We start from the raw sequence: 23,587 nt of genomic DNA on the forward strand, positions 1-23,587 counted from the left end.
TTCTGAAAAAAATTAATGATTTGTTGAATTCTGAATATTTGCACCAAACATCTCTATAAAATTTGCCAATACTTGTTGCAGAGTTAGCTCATGATTCAGCTCTTCAATGCATGAATGTAGTGTTGTGTGACAGTTCTCGGAAAATAAATTACATACTGTGCACAAATAAGGGATTGCTACAAAGTGATACAAAAATAGCATTACATCTTCAACAATTAGTACCTTTTCAGAATTTTGCACTACTCCCAACTATGACAAGAGACAGAATAACTGAAGACAACAAATAATCTGGTAGCACTTTATAAACTAAAAAAAATGTCTATTTTGGGGAGCATGGCCAGGTCTTTTGAATTTAAACTTGGGACAAGTATCACATCACTAGAACAGGAATTACCTCAATTAATCCTATTAAGCTTCTAGGCATGATCAATGTATAGGAGTCACTTATAAAAGTCTTGTCAGACTGAAACTGACCCATATTATACACAGTGCTGCTTTTCCTCTCCAACTAATCCTCCATGCTTTAAAATATCATAACCCTATCATAATATTTATAAGGCACTTAAAACCCAAGTATTTAAAAGTGATTTTACTTGAGACACTGAATAAGTTGTCAATAAGGATCAGAGCTGAGCATGAGAATGGTAAGATATTGAAAAACTTCCTACTCCATATTGGGGCAAAACGGAAACTTTGCAAAAAATTTAGAAGAACACTTTGGAAATAGAGAGACCATCCTATTATAGCCAGTAGCCCCGTTGCTATGGAGTCATCTGAAATGCAGGAGACATGGGAAAGGAAGGTTTGAGTCTTTGCTATGTCTGATTCAGAACAGGGACTTGAACCCTTGTTTCTCACATCGAGTGAGTAGCCTAACCACAAGGATGTTTGCCATTCTAGCAGATGCCTATTTCAATCTCTGGAATTAGAGTTGTTCTACTTTGGTTATTTAATTAAATGGTCCAGAGAAAAAACCTGTCACTATTCCTTAGGGATTATGGTACTCACCTGGGCTGTTAGGCTGTGAATCAGATACAGCAGGGACTTGAGATAAAGGTGGTTCTCCTACGTCCTTTCAAGTGTTTGTCACTTCTCAAGTATACCCACAGTAGTGAGGTACCTGGCTACCCCTTGCCCTTGCATGAAGAAGGTCTGTGGCGGCACAGAGGAGGCATCTCCTCAATCCCACTGACAACTGGTAATGTATGCACTCCTCTCTAGGTCTTGCAGACCCAGTTCTCACACTTCAGGTTATCAATGGGACACTTTCTGGACTGTCCAGCCCCAGTCCACTGGACCATCACAGTAATCACTAATCCACTTCTTTCAGAGAAACTGCATCCCTCAATTTACCAGTGCTGTCCCAGATCCCTACTCTGCTTAATTCACAGCACTTACAACATACAAGCAGCCATACTGGGTCAGACCCATGGTCTATTTACCAAATACCCTGTCTTCTGCCAGGTGCTTCAGAGGGAATGAACACCAAGCAATCATTGAGTGCCATAACCATTGGCTATAATGGAGAGTACTCTCTCCACCACACAAATTCCACCCTGGACATGCAAAAGTTGTCAAATTAATGTTTCATAAAGTACCTCTTTTCCAGGAAGAGTTTTGAATTTGATAAATTGGTATTTTCCAACAAAAGACTGTTCTATAAAAAAAAAAAACCAACAAGTTCTGCTGATTACTTAAACAGTACTGAATTGCCATGATCACCAATCACGAAGATGTGAAAGACTCCTCCATATGCCACAGCAAGAGTCCTGAGCTATCCAGTTATGATTATCTACAACTAAAATTCAATCAGTTTCCTTTTTCGAGGAACAATCATTTTGATAACAGATTCCACACATAGCTGTACAAACTCATGAATTTAAGACACCTTTTACTAACCAATATGTCTATGTATTAGCTTTCTTTTCTTAAAATGGAGTAGCTGAAGGTTTCGAAATCACTGAACACTTAGTCAAGCCAGCAACACTAGGAAATACATTAAAGCTATGTAAAAAATACCCCCATCAAATCAATCTAGAATGTTGTAGGGCCTTCAATATGAGCTATAGGAAGACTAAGATTAGTCAGAGCAGAAAGTGACAAATCTTTCTTTTATACACAATGGCTGTGTCTAGACTGGCAAGATTTTGCGCAAAAGTGGACGCTTTTGCACAAAATCTTGCCGTCTGTCTATACTGGCTGCAAGTATTTGCGCATGAACTCTGACTTTGTACTGTACAAAATCAGTGGTTCTTGTGCAAATACTCCGACGCTCCTGCTCAGGGATAAGCCCTCTTGTGCAAGTATTCTTGCGCAAGAGGACCAGTGTAGACAGCCAAGTTAATTTCTTGCACAAGAAAGCCCAATGGCTAAAATGGCGATCAGAGCTTTCTTGCGCAAGAGAGTGTCTACACTGGCACGGATGCTTTTGCGCAAAAGCAAATCTTTTGTGCAAAGACACATGCCAGTACAGACGCTCTCTTGCGCAAATACTTTTAATGGAAAAACTTTTCCGTTAAAAGTATTTGCGCAAAATCTTGCCAGTGTAGACGGACCCAATCAATAGTATTGATTTGTAAATAAACAGCACTATGGCTATGGTGGCACCTAGTGGTACACAATATACATTGGTATAAGATATAATTGATAATCATCGTTTAAAGACTATTGTTCTATCTTTCAGGCAAGTTTCAAGTGCTGCATTACTTTGTTGTTATACCAAACACTTGGGTAAGCAAGAGGGCATCTTATGATTAGCATTGTAACATTTTCAAGAAAACAGCCTTTTAAAAAGGAATTTGGCAATTCTGTTGCTGTTTCCAAATTGGCATATTTTGCCCACCTGATGGAAGACATAGACTTTCCAAAATGTTTCCCCCTATTTCCCACTTTTTTGGAATTCACCTCCCTTAATCCCCCTCCTCCTATCCTCTGTTGGAAACCAAGCTCAGGACCAGATGCTAGATTAGATCCAAGCTGTGGACAGAGGCAGCACAAAGTAGGGGACCACCTAGGAGCCTCTTACAGCTCTCTGATCCTGAGCTGCCCTACCTCAACATGTTAGAGCTTCAAAGGATCAACTCTAACTCACACCAGTGGAGATGGAGTACTACATTCCCATACTTGCCTCCTGCCACTGAAACACCCTTACCAGGGTCAACAGCTAGGAATAGGGGTGTCTGGTAGATGATTGGCCTACTCTGATAGGGTATGTCTCCACTACAAAGTTAATTCGAACTAACAGACGTTAGTTCGAATTAACTTTGATAGGCGCTACACATACAAACCGCTAGTTCGAACTTAATTCGAACTAGCGGAACGCTTAATTCGAACTAGGTAAACCTCATTCCACAAGGACGAACTCCTCGTTCGAATTAAGTAGATTGAATTAAGGGCTGTGTAGCCACTTAATTCGAACTAGTGGGAGGCTAGCCCTCCCCAGCTTTCCCTGGTGGCCACTCTGGGCACCACCAGGGAAACTCTTCTGCCCCCCTCCCAGCCCCGGAACACTTAAAGGGGCACGGGCTGGCTACGGTGCCCGTGCCAGGTGCAAGCCTGCCAGCACCCAGCCAGCAGACCATGCACCTGGCACGGCTCGAGCCAGCCACCCGCTGCCACCCAACCCTCCGCCTCTTCCCGGGACCAGGCTGGCGGCTCCCGGGAGCCTGCCCAGATCCGCAAGAGGTGGGCGCCCGCCTGGTCTAGTGCAGACATCGTGGACCTCATCCACGACCTCTGCACTAGGCACAGGAAAGTGGCCGTCCAGGGCAGAATAGCTGCCAGCCTGGCCACCCAGGAGCAGGTGTGCATGAAAATCAAGGTGGTTCAGTGAGACCCCCGACCCTGAGCCCTGAGCTTAGAATGGCCGTACTGGGTCAGACCAAAGGTCCATCTAGCCCAGTAGCCTGTCTGCTGACAGCGACCAACACTAGATGCCCTGGAGTGGATGGACTGAAGACAATGACCAAGCCATTTCTCTCGTGCCATCCATCTCCAGCCTTCCACAAACAGAGGCCAGGGATACCATTTCTACCCCCAGGCTAATAGCACTCCATGGACCCAACCTCCACGACTTTATCTCACTTCTCTTTAAACTCTGTTCTAGTTCTAGCCTTCACAGGCTCCTGCAGCAAGGAGTTCCATAGGTTGACTGTTTGCTTTGTGAAGAAGAACTTTCTTTTATTAGTTTGAAGCCTGCTACCCATTCATTTCATTTGGTGTCCTCTAGTCCTTCTATTATGGGAACTAATGAAGAACTTTTCTTTATGCACCCTCTCCACACGACTTATGCTTTTATAGACCTCTATCATATCCCCCCTCAGTCTCCTCTTTTCTAAGCTGAGAAGTCCAAGTCTCTTTAGCCTCTCTTCACATGGGATCTGTTCCAAAACCCTGAATTTTAGTTGCCCTCCCCTCTCCCACCTCCTTTTCCCAGTCTCCCCGAGTTTTGTTCAATAAAGAGAGTTTCTATTTTTGAACACACGTGTCCTTTATTTTGTACATCAGGAAGGGGGGCTAGGGAGGGGTAAGTGGAAGGAGGTGAGGGAGGAATGGGGTACGAGTCCCCGATGGTGAGGACTGGGGTGGCTCTGCGGGCTCCTCGGGATGGAAGCTCTCCTGCAGCCCCCCGATTGACCCCCCTCCCCGGATGGCAGCCTGCGGCAAGTGCAGCTGGGCTGATGGCCAAGTGCTGTGATGTGCTGAGTTTGGGCATTCAGGACACTCCAAGCCAGGACTGCTTTGCTGTCCCTCATCGAGTTAGACAAGCAACGGGGGAACCCTGAGAACTGTCTGTCTGGGGTGGGGGTCGGGTCTCTTTCAGCACAGCCCCCGGCTAGCCTGAGACAGCAGCTCCACGCTCTAAGTCCTAATCTGATGCCCTGCCCACACTGCTTCCGGTCATCCTTAACCTCAATTCAGGGTCCACTCAATGTGGACATGCTAGTTCAAATTCGCAAAACGCTAATTCAAACTAGTTTTTAGGTCTAGATGCACTAGTTCGAATTAGCTTAGTTCGAATTAACTAATTCGAATTCAGTTAGTTCGAATTACTGCTGTAGTGTAGACATACCCATAGAGTGTTCCTCTACACAAGGGAAATTCTTTGCTGGCCATGTCAAGTCCACTTTACACAGCACAAAGTACAAAGAATCCAGGTCACCAACTTTAAATATATATTTTTTTCCTTCCTACAGGCTACATCAGATTTTCATAGTGATTACCTATAAATGGCTGATATTCTCAATTTTTCAAGTTTAAACTCATGGGTGTGATACCACTGCAGCTTCTGGGCAAAAAGTTTACACAATCCCAGGTCCATTGCACCTCACAAGGAGTTCACTCCATAGAAGACATGCACCCAGCCCTCCTTTAGAGTATGTCACACACAAAAAAAGCAACTTTCAGATGTATGAAGTCTAAAGATCCATGCTCCCATATGCTCCACCCAGTACTAGCCACTTGAAGCTTACGAAGTCCCCACACTCTACCAACACTGTTTAAGTTGTACACAGCACTTTTTATGCTGTCATAAAACATTTTATTTTCTGCTGCTGGAAACCAGTGCCAGGTTCCTCAGCAAGAGAAACTTGCAAAAGTCCTTGATAAATGCTGACTACCTAGATAATGGCAGTTTTTTTGAAATATAGGAAATCCTTTGTAATAACCAAGCATCGTATTTTACAAGGGAAAGAAAATGGGATTTTTTTAAAAGAAATAATCTGATTTTTAAACATATTCAGAAATTCAGGGAGTAGAATGCAAGAAGGCATGGAAGAGAATGCAGGAAAAATGAACAAAAGGACTATCAGTCATTGGCAATACATAAGGGATGAATCTAGACTGGCAAGATTTTGCGCAAAAACTTGCCAACTGTCTGCACTGGCCACTTGATTTTGTGCAAGAGCACTGACGTTCTACTGTCCAAAATCAGTGCTTCTTGCGCAAATACTTTGACGCTCCCGTTCGGGAAAAAGCCCTCTTAGAATCATAGAATAATAGGACTGGAAGGGACCTCGAGAGGTCATCGAGTCCAGCCCCCCGCCCTCAAGGCAGGACCACGCTCCGTCTACACCATCCCTGGCAGATGTCTATCTAACCTGTTCTTAAATATCTCCAGAGAGGGAGATTCCACCACCTCCCTTGGCAATTTATTCCAATATTTGACCACCCTGACAGTTAGGAATTTTTTCCTAATGTCCAATCTAAACCTCCCCTGCTGCACTTTAAGCCCATTACTCCTTGTCCTGTCTTCAGAAACCAAGAGGAACAAATTTTCTCCTTCCTCCTTGTGACACCCTTTTAGATATTTGAAAACCGCTATCATGTCCCCCTTTAATCTTCTTTTTTCCAAACTAAACAAGCCCAGTTCATGAAGCCTGGCTTCATAGGTCATGTTCTCTAAACCTTTAATCATTCTTGTCGCTCTTCTCTGTACCCTTTCCAATTTCTCCACATCTTTCTTGAAATGTGGCACCCAGAACTGGACACAGTACTCCAGCTGAGGTCTAACTAGTGCAGAGTAGAGCGGCAGAATGACTTCACGAGTTTTGCTTACAACACACCTGTTGATACAACCTAAAATCATATTTGCTTTTTTTGCAGCAGCATCACACTGTTGACTCATATTCAACTTGTGGTCCACTATGACCCCTAGATCCCTTTCCGCCATGCTCCTTCCTACACAGTCGCTTCCCATCTTGTATGTATGGAACTGATTGTTCCTTCCTAAGTGGAGCAGTTTGCATTTCTCTTTATTAAACCTCATCCTGTTTACCTCTGACCATTTCTCAAACTTGCTAAGGTCATTTTGAATTATGTCCCTATCCTCCAAAGAAGTTGCAGCCCCACCCAGTTTGGTATCATCTGCAAACTTAATAAGCGTACTCTCTATCCCAATATCTACATCATTGATGAAGATATTGAACAGTACGGGTCCCAAAACAGACCCTTGAGGAACTCCACTTGCTATCCCTTTCCAGCAGGATTTAGAACCGTTAACAACAACTCTCTGACTACGGTTATCCAGCCAATTATGCACCCACCTTATCGTGGCCCTATCTAAGTTATATTTGCCTAGTTTATCAATAAGAATATTATTGTGGAAATGTTTTTGCGCAAAAGGGCCAGTGTAGACAGGCAGCTAAGACGTTTTGCGCAAAAGCAGGCTAAACGGAAAAAAGCCCTAGTGGATGCTTGGAGGCTCCGTAGCCGCAATCAGCTCCCGGACTTCCTGGTAACCTGAGCCCCCTTAAAGCAGATGCAGGCCGCTGAGGTCACAAGACTGGAGCCCTTCTCTGTCCTCTGGCCAGAGGTCTGCCACTTGGCCCCTGCTGTCCAGCAGACACCCCCAAGCACAATGACAGCTCCAGGTGGGGATCAGCCACCTGCACCCCCAGCACAGGAAGCCCCCAGATCCAGAAAATGAAGGTCCCCATTCTGGTCCTCGGGGGAGCTGGAAGCCCTCCTGGACCTCTAGCAGGAGGAGGAGGCCCTGAATGAGACCCGCTCCTGGCACCGGAGCGTGGAGATCTTTGCCTGCATGGCCCAGGCACTCACCCAGCAGGGCCATCCAACCCGGACCCTGGAGCAAGTCTGGGCTAAAGTCAAAGAACTGTGCCTGGGCTACATCCGGACCAGCGAAGGCCAGGAGCTGACACCTGTTCCCATTACCAACGGCTCCATGCCATCCTGGGCCAGCCAGCACCGCAGGCACGGACGTCCCCGTGGACAGCAGCATGTGCTCCCCCATCACCAGGACCACTGAGGTGGGGGAAGGAGACATCAGCAGTGTGTCAGAGGATGAGGCCAGCACTGCCACCCTGCAGGCCCCTCCAGCAGCCCTGATGTCTCCCGTGCATCCTTGGAGGCCGGGGAAGGATCCACCGGTGAGTGTTGCACTTTGCACTCAGAAGGGCAGGGGGGAGCCAGGAGCCCAGAGGGGGGAGGAGGAGAACACATCACTCAGGCCACGTGAGCTGCATGCTGTGTAGCATTAGCAGTATGCAGCATGTGCAACCATGTGCAGCCTAGTGACCGAGCGGCATGTGGCCACAGCAAGCAGCTGCAGGGCACGCCTGGGACCGTGCTGCTCACACACATCTGGCAGGACCAGGGGGTGGATGCTGGCTGGAACCAGCCAGGGCCCCAAGGACACAGGCCAGAGCTCACACCTCTGCAAGGGTGCAGCATGCAGAACGGCACACTGTCCCATGCCTGGCTGTGAGGCACAGCCAGCTGCTCCTGGGAAAACCACAGCATCACAGCCCGTGAACGTGGCTCCCACTGAGCCCCTCGCCTGCTCCCAGTGCCTTGGCTGGCTTCTCAAGAGAAGTCCCCATTGCGGCAACATGTCCCGGAACTACGTCTGTGAGGGCTAACAGAAGGGGGAAGGGGAAAGCTGCAAGGATGATACACTCCCCAGTCACCCCTGGTTCCGTCCAGGAGACATCCCACGCGATGGGGATGTGAGATCCCAGACCACATCTGCCAGATGTGCTCCCAGGCACTGTGTGGGGATTCATCTTGCTCCCTGTCAAACACCAGTGATTAGCACAAGGCCTCACAGCCTCCTCTGGCAGGGAGTTCCACAGGTTAACACAACACAAGCGCCCTCCCACCCTCCACGGGGCCAGGAAACAGACCGGTAGTTACAATACATGAAGGAGGACCCTACTCCAGGGTCAACATACAACACGGAGGGGAGGGGGGTAACCAAGTGGGCCCAAGCCACACTACTTTGGTGTCACCTGGGCTCAGGGGTGGAGGGCATGAAGTATAGGGACAGTGGCTGGCCTTCCTGACTGACCCATCCTTTCTTCTGTTCCCTGCAGTGGGACCAAGCACAAGCCGGGGACCCTCTAGTCCTGCAGCAGTGGCAGCAGCAGCACCCCCAGCCACCCAACCACCGAGGCAGCGGCTCCGCCACTGGGACCAGCTCCTTTGGCGCCATGTGCAGCTCATCGAGCACGTCGAGGCAGCCATCACTCGACGCATGGAGGCGGACCTGCAGTGGCACCAGGAGGCCTGGGGTGCCTTCCAGGCCCAGTGCGACCGCATGGCAGATTCGATCACCACCCTCACCGCCCACATTGGCCATGCCATCAATTATGGCATGCCCTTGCCCCATGCCCCTGCCATCCTTTCCCTAACACTGCCCCTGCCCCCTCCTGCAATGGCCCCGCCTGCTCCTGCCCACCTCCCTGTGCAGCCTGCCCTGATGCGGCCTGCCCCCATGTGCAGGTCCACCCCAGCAGGAGCGGTCGCAGGGGCCACCCCTCCCAGGAGTAGCTCCTCCCCCTCCCAGTTCAAGGTCTCCTCCCTCTCTCTCCCTTGTAAATAAAAAAATACAAGTTTTTTCTGTTCAAAACAAAACTGTGTTTGGTGTTTATTGGAAGGTAAGGGGAGGGGAGGGAGTTTTAAAGGGAGACAGAGGCGACCCTACTATGGAGCCTGGGAGAACATGTCTGTCAGAGCCTCCCGGATGCGCACCACATCCTGGTGTGCCTGGCAGATGGCAGCTGTGTGGGGCTGTTCATAGGACTGGTCCTCGGCTGCCAATCCATGCTGGGAGGAAGGTCTCCTCACTCCACTCCACAAGATTGTGGAGCACGCAGCCACTACCTCCATGGCATTCCGCTCACCCATCTTGAGACGGGTGAGCAAACACCGGAAGCAGGCTTTCAAGCTGCTGAAGGCGCACTCCACGTGATTGCGGGCCTGGTTGAGGTGGTCATTGAACCGGGCCCGGTTCTGTTCCGGCCGCCCTGTGTAGGGCTGCATTACCCAGGGCAGCGGCCTGCCCCCCAGGAGTAGCTCTGTGTCCCCAACAAAAGATATGGGCATAGGCACATCCCCGACAGTAAACACTCGCTGGGGGAAGTAGGTGCCTGCCTTCAGCCTGCGAAACAGGCTGGAGTTGCGTAGGATGCGGGAGTCATGTGCCCTGCCAGCCCAGCCCACATAAACGTCTAGGAAGCGGCCACGGTGGTCCACAAGGGCCTGGAGTATGATCGAGCAGTACCCCTTCCTGTTTATAAAATAAGGGCGCTCAATGCTCCGGGGCCCAGAGGGGGATGTGGGTCGCATCCAGGGCTCCCCCACAGTTGAGGAACCTGAGGGTAGTGAAGCCGACCACGATAGCATCCACATCGCACAAGTGGATGACTCTTGGGAGCAGGACGTTGTTGATGGCGTGGATGACCTTCAAAAGGGTGCAGAGAAACACAGAGGAACACATCACATAAGGCAGGGTGAGTGCGCACTCCCTTGGCTTCCCCTTTCCCCCCTCCCCCGTGATGACCCAGCCTGGAGTCTTGGCTGCCCCTGGGCATGGAGTGCAACATCTTCCCCCCACCCCACTTCCCCTGGGACTTACCTCCATCATGATGACACCGACGGTGGATCTGCCCACCCCGAACTGGTGTGCTACTGATCAGTAGCTGTCCGGGGTGGCCAGCTTCCACAGTGCGATGGCGACCCTCTCGTCGATGGGGATGGGTGCCCGCAGAGGGTGCTGGTTCTCTGGAGCGCAGGGGCGAGCCAGGCACACAGCTCCAGGAACGTCTGCTTTCGCATGCAAAAGTTCCGGATCCATTTCTGGTTGTCCCATTGCCCCAGGACCAGCCGGTCCCCCCAGTCGGTACTGGTGTCCAGTCTTCACAGTGGCCTCTCCACGCTGGGGTGGGGATGCCACAGGGATGCCATGGCCTCCGTGGAGAGGGAGTCCAAAGCGATCTGCACCTACAGGTCCTGGAACAGGAGGGCAGCAGCCTGGAGCACCAGCTGCAGGCACTCCAAAACAATCAGCAGGGGCCAGAGCAGGCACATGGCCACACCTGGCTCCATGGCAGAAAAAACAAGGGAGATGAAAAAAAATCAAGCAAAGGCACTAAGTGACAAAAGGCAGTGGTGACCAAAAAGGCAGAGGGCAACCACCAAAACTGCTACAGCTGACAGTCCCTGCAAGAGGTCCTATAGCACGCAACAGGAGAGAAACGGCTGTCCAGGGAGATCCCTATAAGCACATGTCTTAAAGGAGCTCAAGCTCCTGCCCCCGGAAAGGGCTGGTGCCCTTTTGCCCTGTTCAAAATGGTTCCGGGCTTCTGCTTTTGCGCAAAAGCGTCCTGCCAATGTAGAAGCACTTTTGCGCAAAAGCGCATTGTTATAACGATAACTGCGGGACCAATCTAGATGCACTTTTGCGGAAATACTTTTAACGGAAAACCTTTTCCGTTAAAAGTATTTCCACAAAATCATGCCAGTCTAGACGTAGCCAAGGGGTTCAAGGTGGAGATCGACAGTTATGCAAGGTTTTGAAATGCTGAATTTGATAAGGTAAAGAACATAAAGCCAGTGAAGGCATTGAAAGAGCAAGACCAGGAGAAATAATTTGACCTGTTTCTCATTGAGCTATTCCTACAGTCTTCATTTCATTAATAAAGACAAAAATTCCAGAGAAGCTAACAGTTAAGCCTGATACAGATGCTTCATTCTCACACAGTTACAAAAAATTCCCCTTCCAGTGTTTCCTTCACATCAGCCAGGAACATTGCAATGAACCACAAAATTACTTCTTAGGAAGTCACACAAAATCTGGAACAATATTCTTCTGCAACCAAAATACTATAGTGATCTCAAAGTTATCTCCCAACACAGCTATGTGATATCCCTTCTGCAGTCTTGACTCTATTGGTTAAGAATAAATCACACACACACACACACCCACCAGGTGGGGTCATTCTCCTATGATGTAAAAATATTTCTTTTTTACCCTCATAGACTTTAAGGTCAGAAGGGACCATTATGATCATCTAGTCTGACCCCCTGCACAGTGCAGGCCACAAAATCTCACCCACCTCTCCTAGAATAATCCTCTCACCTATATCTCAGATATTGAAGCCTTCAAATACTTTGAAGACCCCAAGATGCAGAGAATCCTCCAGCTGTGATCTGTACCCCATGCTACAGAGGAAGGCAAAAAACCTCCAGGGCCTCTGAATCAGATTGAAAGATTTTGTGGGGACAATTCCCTTTTCCCCCCAACTATTCTAAAGCTAACAATCACCTGCAAAATATAATGTTGGTTAACAGTTAAATTTACCAGGTAAATAATATTCTATAAAATTATTTATATTGCTGTTACATGTACAAGCCCTAGTCATGGACCAAAGCATGGTTCAGAAAAACAAAAAAGATAGTCCATGCCCACAAAAGTTACAAATAATTACCATTTTTTCTTAAGTTGTTAAATGCTTGTTACTAGAAAATATGCAAGATCAAAATTAAATGCCTCCTATGACCAAAATAATTCTCCTTTCTCCCAACTTTTTATTCTGATCTACAGAGCATCCTGTTGATCTTTATTATTTTGAAGGAAAGCTATCACCCAAATTTAACTGCCCTAAAGTTTTGTGACAACTACAGCTCATCCTTTTTCTTTTAATGAAAAAAAACCCCAACATTTTACAATACTTGTTATGATGAAGACTTATTTCTCTAAACAAAACATACACTTATTTGAAAGTGTTCTCAGTCCTTTAAGCAATGGGAAAGAACTTACCTCTTTTGTCTTTTTCACAGGATTAAGACATTTGATGTACATGAATTATTTTCACTAATCCCAGGACTTCAGTGGTTTGCATTAAATACTTTGTCTCAGTGACTCTGGGTTTTATGTACCCAACTCAGATTCTTCAGGAAAGGCAGTTTGCAGTTCTGAACTCTATCAATAACTCTTCCACATTAAACAGGAATAATCTTACGTTACACACAGACAAAAACTCTGGTTGGTGTCCTTCTAAAGAAAGCTGTACTGATCAGAATAGTAGCATCAAAGACCAGGATGTGGGTGTCATACCTCCAAGACAGAGCAGTAGTTGCTTACCAAGAGACAGAACCTAAGTCAGAAATCAGAGCGAGTTCCCCAGACTGAAGGAGTAAAATAAGGAAGGAGCATAAAATGCCACAGTCATGATAGAATGCTTTGAGAAGCCAAACTGTTACTGCGGTTGGGCTTCAGAGCTAGTCTACTGACCCCTCCCACCAGTCAGGCAGTATTTCAATCAGGCAGCCTACTACAACCCAGGTGTGCTTATTAGATTGTTCTGAGAATGGCTCTGCTAGTCTGAGGCAATAGTCTCATGCAAAACTATAAAAATTTCCCTTTTGCTGCAATCTGTTGCAAAGATTTGTTTAAGAAAAGCTCAAACAAGCACAAGCATGTTGATTTGCAAGTTCATAAGTATTTTTTCTTTCCAAAGTCCTCTGACAGAACCATTAAAATGGCCATTATTACTTAGCTGGCAAGAAAAGTGTGAGTATCCCAAACGCAGAAAACAAAAGACATAAATTATACTATCTATGGTGGTTTACACAGCACCTCAGTCTACATCTCCAAACTTTTTGTGCCCAGGCTCACTTTTTTTAATTTAAAGGGAACACAGGAGGTACCCGCCCCTCCCTGAATTCCTACCCCTCCTTCAAAGTCTGTCCCATTCACTCCATGCTCTCTCTTTTCATCACTCACTCTCTCCTACCCTTGCTCACTTTCACTGAGCTAGGGCAAGGATTTGGGGTTCAGGAGGGTGTGTAGGCTTTGGGCTGGGGTTGAAGGGTTTGGAAGCAAGAGGGCAAGTGTGCAAGCTCTGAGAGGGATTTTGGGTGCAATTTTAGAAAAACTAGTCATTAAGAAGAGGGATTCTGGGCTGGGCATGTTGTTTGGATGCTGAAGGAGATACAGGAGCTGACTCTGAGAGGGCTGAGGTATGAGATGGGATGGGATGTGGGGTACTTGCTCTGAGAGGAGGGTCTAGTCTGGAGCAGGAGGTACAGGGTGCAGAGGAAGTATGAGGTGCTAGTGGTGGGAGAGGGCAGTTCCTCATTCTCGGAAAATGGGCCTCACCAGTAGAAACAAAAAACCAAGACATCTAATCTACCTAGCTATCTATTTTAGAGTGCTTCATTTTGTTTATGCATCTGTGAGTCTGTTTGTTCAAGAACTCCTCCTAAACCATAAGAGCTAGGACTGCCAAATCTGGTATGCAGCTTCCTCTTCTCCTAACTTAAAGCCCAGTCAGGGTTTGGTTGTGCCTAGAAAATGGAGAGTGGTGGGAATGGGGCTGTTTTTGATCATATGGAGAGGAAGAAGGGAAAGAGTGAAGGGTTGTGAAGGGGAGGAGCACGGACAGCAGGGATGCGATACTGACAATAGGGGCAGCTGCAGCACAAAGCAATTGGTCAGCGGGGCTGTGGTTCCATCATTTTGCCTGTCTTGAAACTGGTTAAGGAGCCCCTCTCCCCAAACCTGGAGCCGGCCCCTGCTACAGGCTGTGGGTGGGGTCCTAGAGGGAGGGGTAATTCCCAGAGCCTGGCCCCTCCCCAGACAGCCTGAAGTCCATGGGGGGACCGCTGGATGGAGGGCAGCATTCCGAGCCTTGCTGCCCCCAACAGCCTGCAGGCCCTGGGGAGGCTGCTGGATGGGGGGCTGCTGGAAAAGAGGAATTCCCAGAGCTTGACCCCCCCCCCCCCCCGACAGCCTGCATGGTGAGGGGGACAGCAGCAGCAGACCCCTAGAGCCTCGTCTCCACCTCAACAGCCTGCAGGCCACAGGGGGACCACTGGAAGCCAGGGACAGCTCCCAGAGTCCCCTCCTGACAACCTACAGGGCAAGTGGGGGTCCTGAAGACTGGGGGGAGCTCATGGAGCTTGGCTAGCCCCCTAGAGTGCCCCTCAAACAGGCTGCAGGAGAGAGGCATGCCAAAGTGCCACCCCCAAACCAGTTGCAGGGCAGGGAGGGCAGCAGGAGACTATGGCCAGCCTGCAGGTTGCACTCGCCATAGGCTGTGGGATGGGGTGGCCACTGCCCCAACTAAGGCTCTTCTGGAGCAGCTGCAGGTCAGGGTGAAGCAGCACATCGGGGGCAGCAGCATGCCAGGGGTTTTCCTCCCCCCCAACAGACTGAAGACAAATACCCCCAACAAGCATGCAGACCTGGATCCCTCCCTCCCATGAGGAGAGTTCTCTGGTGAGCACAGTCCAGGCCCCTTGTGGGGAGCCACTGGCTGGGGACTACTACCATGGCCTCCTGGGAGGAGCTGCCACTGTAGCAGTGCTACCCTCACCGCCATGGGCAGCCCCAATAAGCCCTCCCACTCCCCTGTCCTGAACTCCCTGCCATGAGTCCTGCACCTTCCACCAGCTTTGACTTCGGTACCCCCAGCTCCTTCCCCCTGCTCTGAAGCTCCAACCTCCTGTCTTAAGCCCCCTATAGCTCCCAACCCTCTTCCCTAAGCCACCCACCCCCTACCTCTCCTTACCCCCAAACCATCACTCCAGCCTTCATTTTCCTTCATTTTTTAAAAATACAATAATTGAAATAAAGGATGGACATTTTTCATTTATTTTCCAAAAGAAAAAACCTTCAGGTGAAGACCCAAGCAACACCGGGTACAGCTGCTAGTGATATATATTTTCAAAAAGTTACCATATGAATATTACTCCAGTCAGGACAGGTTGGGCATTTGAAAACTCACTACTCACATGATAAATTGTAGGTATAAGAGAAATAAAAATTAAAATGAAATGTATAGATCAATCAACACCTTTAAAATGATATGCTTTTTGAAAGAATAAAATTACAGGGAACATATGTGCAGTTCTGGAAATACAGATTAGTAATAACAACACAATTATGTGTTGGGAGGTGAGTGTGAAAGAAACTGTGTGTAACAGAATTTTGTGTGTGTGTGTGAGAGAGAGACAGGCTTTGAGCAGGCTGCTAGGGAAATCTCAGAAACAGTGCACTACCTATGGCATTCACCATTCAGAGTAGCTCTCAGACAACAGCAGCTTCCAAGCCTCCTGTCCTGACACAGGCTGTGTTTCTAGTCCCCTGCTTTGCAGAGATGGCATACAAGGGCAGGAGAATGGAAGAAGGGAGTGGGAAGAGGGAGAAAGAGAAAGAGCACACAACATAGCATTTTTCCACTATGTCCCATCACCAGTTGTTCAGAAAGAACCCAAAGCGCGTTATGAATGGTTCACAGGAATCACATATCCATATACGAGGTGGAACACCACTCCACTCAACCCTTCATAAGGAATAATGTGTGAATAATGACACGTATGACACTGCCTCCTTTATACACCTCCTTAAAACCCACTTAGTCCAGGAAGTCCCCTTAAAGCACTAACAATACTGTTTTTTCAATACATCAGAAATCAGAGAAACCAACAAAATCAATCATCAACATTCTCTCTGCATCATACTAAGGGTATGTCTACACTATAGAAAAGATCAAAGCTGCTGCTGTTGTTCTTCCAGGGTTCGAATTAGTGGTCTAGTGAAGACAGCTAATTTGAAGTGAGAAGGCACTTTGGTCGATGTCAGTACCCGTGCTTTCACGAGGAGTAAGGGAAGTTGAAGGAAGAATGTTCTTCCTTCGACTTCCTGCAGTGTAGACAAATGCCAAAAGCCAAGTTAAGCTTCTTCGACTTCAGCAATGCAATTAACATAGCTGAAGTTGTGTATCTTAATTTGACTTTGTCCTGTAGTGTAGACATACCCTAAGATATTAACTTAAAAAACAACAAATGGTCTGGTAACACTTTATAGACTAATAAAACATATAGATGGTATCATATGCATTTGTGGGCACAGCTCATTTCTCATCTGAAGAAGTGGGCTGTTCCCATGAAAGCTCATGACACCTTCTACATGCTTTGTTAGTCTATAAAGTGTTACCAGACCATTTGTTGTTTTTTAAGTTTATCCTATACAGACTAACTCTGCTACCCCCTGAAGCTTCCTAAGGTATTAGTTCAGAAAGGACAGAGGAAAATATACCATTGATTGAATCAATACTACTTCAGATGGTATCTGAAATTTCAAATGAAATTCTCCCATCCAAAATACAGACCAGGCTCAAGCCTGTGTGGATGTTTACAGTCCTGGTATGACCACAGCTGAGTCAACATATTAGAATATACTAACAAGGAAGGATTAGTCAGTGATTAGTTTGTCAGCTAACATGGTGCCTACTGCTTATACAGCTGTGGAGCTCATTTTCCCATGAATGGATAGGGTATGTATATTGTATCTGGCAGGCAGACACATTCTGAAATGCAGTGCACAAATATGGTGTGAGCATTCTACTCTGGTTTGTCAAATGCGGAGAAGACCCCTTCTATGGGAATTTAGTATTGCTTTATTCTGAAATGTAAAAAGATATTACTGTTGCAGTTATTATAAAGCTGTCAACCAACGACATGTCAAAGTGACCTGAAAAATACTGATTAATGATTAATGCTAATAGTTAAGTCATTTCTATCTCAAATGTATAAAAGATGGAAATTCTCCACACCTGGTATCAATGAAAGAAAACAAGATATCTATCCTCTAAATATGAATCTGTAGGAAATGCATGAAGTGCAAAAGAGATTTGAGAAAGTGATTCAGGTGAGGGAGGTATTAAAGATTAGGAGAGGGTCACAGATGAAGGGTAAAGCCAGAAGGGTGTGTTCATGCCTGAAGAAAGGGAGAAAAAAAAGCCATGCAGATTGAGCTATTGGAACTATTTTCCTTATAATTCCTGCTCTTTTTCAAATTTTTGATGGTTTTAGCCTGCTTTTGTGGAAGAATTACATACCTAAAGAGAGATGTATTGGACTAAAAATGAAGACAAAGGAAAATGTGTTGTTTAAACTAGAAATTATCAGAAAGCTTTTTGGAACAAAGTGCATAAAATGAACACCAGTATTTCTTCTGAGCATGACTGTCCACTAAGATCTCCAGCACGCTTAGGATGATGGAGGTTGGGATATGATGAGAAAGATCAGCTTCACTTAGTGATAAGTAGTTGAAATCTATCACTTTTGCCAACACTTCACTTTATTGTCATTCATAGGCTAATTGAAGGAAATTAGCTGAACAGAGCAGTTTTTTACTAGAAATTTTGTGGATGGGATGTGGAGAATTGTTTTTTCAATGAATTAATGTTTTATATTTCAACAAAAAATGTTTTTCTGTTTTCCAAACATTTTTACTTAAATCCAAGAATTTTTACAGAAATCGAAAAGCTTTTCAGTTTTAAATTTGTCATAAAAAAACTGGAAAATGTTCAAGGAATATTTGATTTTTTTAGGAAAAATTGTATTTGCTTCAAAAAGCCATGCTTCATCATTAAACAGGTTTTGACTAGATCTGCTTACAAGCCCATGGCTCTGTCCTGCAAATACTGATGCACATGTTTAATTTCATTCACGTGTACTCCCACTGAGTTCAATGGGACTATTCACATGCATAAATAGTTTGGGATCACAACAGGCTTCTGAAAAAAATTAATGCTTCATTCATATCATATTGCCCTCTTTAATGCACTTTTGGCAAGTCTCTGCAGCTCTGCAAAACTATAGACAATACAAAATGCTCCTGTCTGTTTTGTCACTCATGCTAAGAGTTACAACCACACCATTCCAATTTACTCTTTATCAACCCTTTCACTAATGAATAAGTTGGAGTGATAAACAAAATTGTGCTAATAGCATATACAACTTTTCATAGTCAAGCTTTAATTGAATTATGCATGTGAATAGTCCTCACCACTACATAATCAACATTCCATGAAAAAATATTATTTCAACTTTATGCAGATATCCAGATGCAAGGATTTGTTCTGGTTATCAGCTATGCATCTAATTACCTCTTTAGTAGATTTGCTACTTTCATTTCCCATTTTTATGTATGATCTCAGAATTTTAAGATAAGATATAGCACCTGGCTTGCAAGTGTGTGACAGAATGTGTAAGTGTTTGGGAAAAAAACAAACAATAAAAAAGAGGAATAAAAAAATAGATCTATTTGTACATCCAAGAGTAACTCCCAAAAGGCCTGACATGCAAAATCCTTGTGAGAAGTACCCGAACACCTAATGTAAGGATACTCTTTTTTTCTTTTTTTCTTTTTTTTTGGTCAAGGTTCACACGTCTCCCTCAAGGTATAGGCAAGGCCCAGACTCCAAAGAAAATAATGAAATGTCCAACAAAAAGATTTGGGGAGCCATTCAAAACTGTCTGGCTTTTGGATGTGCAATTCACCATTCTGTAATATGTGCAGTTACAAAACTATTGACAGATTCTGGGAGAATTCTGTCCACACACTCCCAGTATATTTTAGCAAACACAGGTTAGTCAGCATACACTCTGAAGAGATGATTTTTTTCCCATGGTTTGGTATAACTATGGCTGATTTGAACCAGGAAAGAAAGAATTAATTTTTCCGTTGGTAGATGTAAATATGGGGGATGGCATAAGGTCACTATTTTTGTAAACAGAAAGGGTACATCTACACTTCACACTAATTTAGAAATAAGCTATTCCGATATAGTTGTTCAGAAATAGCTTATTTCAAAATAGCACATCTACCCTGTAGGGAAGTCTCAAAATTAGTCTGAGGCAGGCTTCCCTAATGTAAATGTGCTATCTCAATTTAGAGCCCCAGGAGGCACTGGGGAGGAATAACTTAGAATGGCCCTGGTTAGGGGCTATTTAGAAATAGCAGTAGTGGAACATCTAAACACACCTTATTTCAATATGATTGTTATTTGATGCATCTGACAAAGTACTACACTTTGCAGACCATGTCAATACAGCTTGTAGACAACCCATTTTTAGTTAGAAACGTATGCTTAATGACTTTAGAGTCTAAAGTTTCCTCTGAAACCAATTTTGTAGAACACCTGCTTTAGTTTCATTTCAGCTGGAATTTGGCAGAAAAGAAGTCATGAAGGGGAAAACATTCTTTGTTTATGTACTTTCCCTGTCTACAGTAGGGGCAGACTATGAATTAATTATGATTCTGTGTGAAGCCAATACTTTGGTGACTGAGACTGTGATGTTTTGATATTTTTATTACAGTATTATATTTGGTGATTGCATTTTGTTGGGGTTTTTATGTACAGCGTTACAACAATGAATTTTTATTGGTATATTTTATTGATTCTTTGTGCATGTGGGCTACCTGAGTGTAGTTAATTTTGTTGTTAAATGTGTTTACTTGCTACATACTCAAGCAGTAGTTTAGAAGAAGATTTAATACTATAGAATGATTTAATAGAGTGGCTTATTTAGGCATATGTACTTGATCTAGGAGTACTAGGGATGCAGGGAGCACACACCAGGATTTGAAGTAGTTTTCATTATATACAAGGTTTACAGCTCAGTGATTCTCATCAATCCCCCCATCCCCATACAAATTGTTCCAGCACCTTTGTATTTAGGTTAGAAAGTCACTGTTCCCCTGTAAATCTAAATAGCCCCCAGAAGCTATAAATATCTTCATCTAGAGGGGAAAATTCTGGCATGTGACAGTATTATTGATGTGCTTGTAGGAAAAGTATGGATCACAGGAATGCATACTTAAGTAGAGTATGGACTCATACTCACTAAGTATATTCAATCTTGTCCCAGAAAAAAAATGTAAGTCGCATAATAACACTTTGTATATCCTAATATAACAAAAAAGAAAAAAATCTGCATTTTTATAGGGTAGAAGAAACCGTAGTAAATAAACTTATGACACCAATAGCTAGGAAGGCAAGAATTGTCACATGCAGGAATACCAGCTACTCACAAGCTATTCTCATATATCTACACAAGATTCTGTTTGGCAGTGTTTGGGATGAAAGGAAAGTTAAGTTGCTGTATAGTGTTAGCCTTTTGAATAAAAAGAACTTTTAAACCTAACTTAAAAGATGACAGGTCTGTGACTCTCCTGAAATAGAAAGAATGTGCTATAAAGTTAGGCCCATGACAATAAGAGTATGACAATAGGCTCTTATGGTCACATACTCCTTGATCTGAGGGCAAAATGTTTCAAAAACAGGTGAGCTTGCTCACTGAGATACTTGGACTCAGCCAACAAAGGACTTTGTATAGAGAAATGGGCTCCCTACAGAACCCCAAATCTGAACCATCCTTAAACTGAAATGGTGGCTATGGAAGGAGGTTTTGAGATATGGAAACAAAATTTTCAGCTCTGTTTAACACAGAAAACCGAGATCGAAACACCCGGAGACTTTGGTTTTGTTTATTGCTCCAATTATTAGAAATTAAAATAAATAGGAACACAAGATCTATCTTCATCCTTGAGAGTCTTGACAAATGTCTCCAGTTATATAGAAGCAATGGCTAGTAGCTCATATCTAAGAATGCTATCACTATAAACTGACATCTTGAAGGTTTTCCTTCAGTAATTAACATTTACTTCCAGATAGAAAATATTAGGGAATGACTTTTAAATTAATCTGCTTTTAAGTTTTTTTAAAATACAGTAGAACATCATACTTTTTTTCTACAACCTTTGACACGTGTAGTGTCTTTGCTTCCCTTAAATATTTGACACATGATTCTGATCAGTTGAGAGTAGAAGGTGCTAATACAACAAAGGCCTTGCTACGTAGATTTCACAGGCAGAGGGACCACTATGATCATATAGTCAACCACCAGCATTACACAGCCCAGATAATTTCACACAATAATTCCTGTATTAACTCCAACAACTTTTGGTTGAACTAAAGCATGTCTTTCAGAAAGACAACAAATCTTGATTTAGAGAATCTATCACTGCCCTTAATAAACTTTTCCAAATGTTAATTACCTTCAATGTTAAAATGTTTACCTTATTTCTAATTTGAACTTATCTAGCATCAATTTCCAGATGCTGAATCTTATGTCATGTCTCTGCTATGTTAAGGAGCCCTGTGCTACCAGAAATCTGTGTGTGGATACTTCTAGAACATAATCAAGTCATCTCTTTACCGTCTCTTTGTTAAGCGAAATAGACTGAACATATTCAGGTTCCCACTATATAGCAGGTTTGCAGATCTCAGATCATTATTGTGGCTGGTTCCTGAACCGCTTCCAATTTTTCAACATCTTTTAAGTGCAGGCAGAAGACTGGACATAGTATTCCTGTTACAGTTTCATATAGAGAGATACTATCCTACTCCTACTGAATATTTTCATATTTCTACTTCCAATACAAAGTCTAAAAAGGCTGACAAAATCAGCTCATTGTCACCTGATTATCTACGGTGAATCCCAAGTCCTTTTTCAGAGTAAATTGCTTTCCAGGACATACTCCCCCATGCTGGAAGTCTGGCCTACCTTGCAATTCGGCTCATCTAAAATGCACTGTGGTCTCTTGGACTTCAATGGAACTGAGTCAGAAAGGTACTCAAACATATGTGTATCTTCAAGTATGCCTATTGTTAAGCATTTTAATATACTGCTGCTTGAAACAGTGTTATATTAAAGTATACTTAGGAATGTTTAGTGACAATCAGTAGGGTCTATACACAGCACATAATGCATAACACATTCGTGTGGTTTAGAAATCACACCTCTGAAATGTGTTATCCTGCCATGTAGACAAACTCATAGGCCCCAGTACTGCAAAGTACACATTCTTAATTGTATATAGTAAGTAATTGTGGGTATATTCGCAGTGTGGCTTTGGGTTAGATGACCATTTCTATACAATCTCAGGTGAAATAGATAACTTTGTATTATTTCTTTAACTAAAAGAAAAATCCATTATCAGAACAAAAAACAAACAAACAAGTAAATACAAGTAAGCTGAGTCTATTTAAGAGCCAGTGAACTTAAATCACTATGGCAAAATACATCATAATAAAAATCTACAACATCTCTCTTTACTACAAGAAAAATGTTAAATATTTATGACAGCTGGTAGGGCTAAATCATTCGGGGAATCAATAATTGACTACTAGTAAGGTTTCAGATTCCTTATAAATATTAAAGACTTTTAATAATTACTTTACAAATTCAAATTAGCACACACCATGGAGGCTTTAAATATTGTGAGAGAGAGAGACAAGCTAAGAAGTTAGGTGCTGTAGAACCCATAAAACTAAATGAGAATTCATTACTTTGAATGAATGTTGCTATATTGTAAAGGCACACAATATTGTCACACTGCATACCATGGTTGTAATAGGGCTTCATCCTTTGCTCTCTGAGGTCGTTGGCTAAACTCACAGTGCTGCAGGATCAAAGCCACAGAATGGATGTCTCTATACACAACTCAGATATTGTCATATCATTTGAGGGCAAACATAATGGCAGTTTCCCCCTCTAGAAACTTGTAATGTGTTTTTGTGAACTAGAAATGAGCTTCTTTAGTACCTGTGTTATAGAATACAGTACTAGATATGGAGAAGCTACAAAGTAAAAGCCTTAGGTTATTACCACTTAGAGCCTGGAGAAATACTCTGTCATTAGTAAAATACCCCCAAAAAAGGAGCTTTGGGGGGTACCAAAGCTAGTCACAAATCCAAGTCCAGTTCTCCCAGTAAAGTTTCTTTGGGGGGAGTTTAAAAAACTGACACCAGGAATTTATCACTGAACCCTCTTTTTCCTGTTCCTGAAAGATGAAGAGAGGAAGCAAAATATCATCATATTCATGGGTGTTGCCTGAGTACAGCTAAGTGGGGAAGTTTAAGTTTATTTTAAAAAAATGCAGTTTCACATCAACTGAAAGTATTCACAAATGTGACACAAATTCTCTAAA

This window comes from Pelodiscus sinensis, chromosome 1 (assembly GCF_049634645.1).
Source record: "Pelodiscus sinensis isolate JC-2024 chromosome 1, ASM4963464v1, whole genome shotgun sequence".
Taxonomy (NCBI): domain Eukaryota; kingdom Metazoa; phylum Chordata; order Testudines; family Trionychidae; genus Pelodiscus; species Pelodiscus sinensis.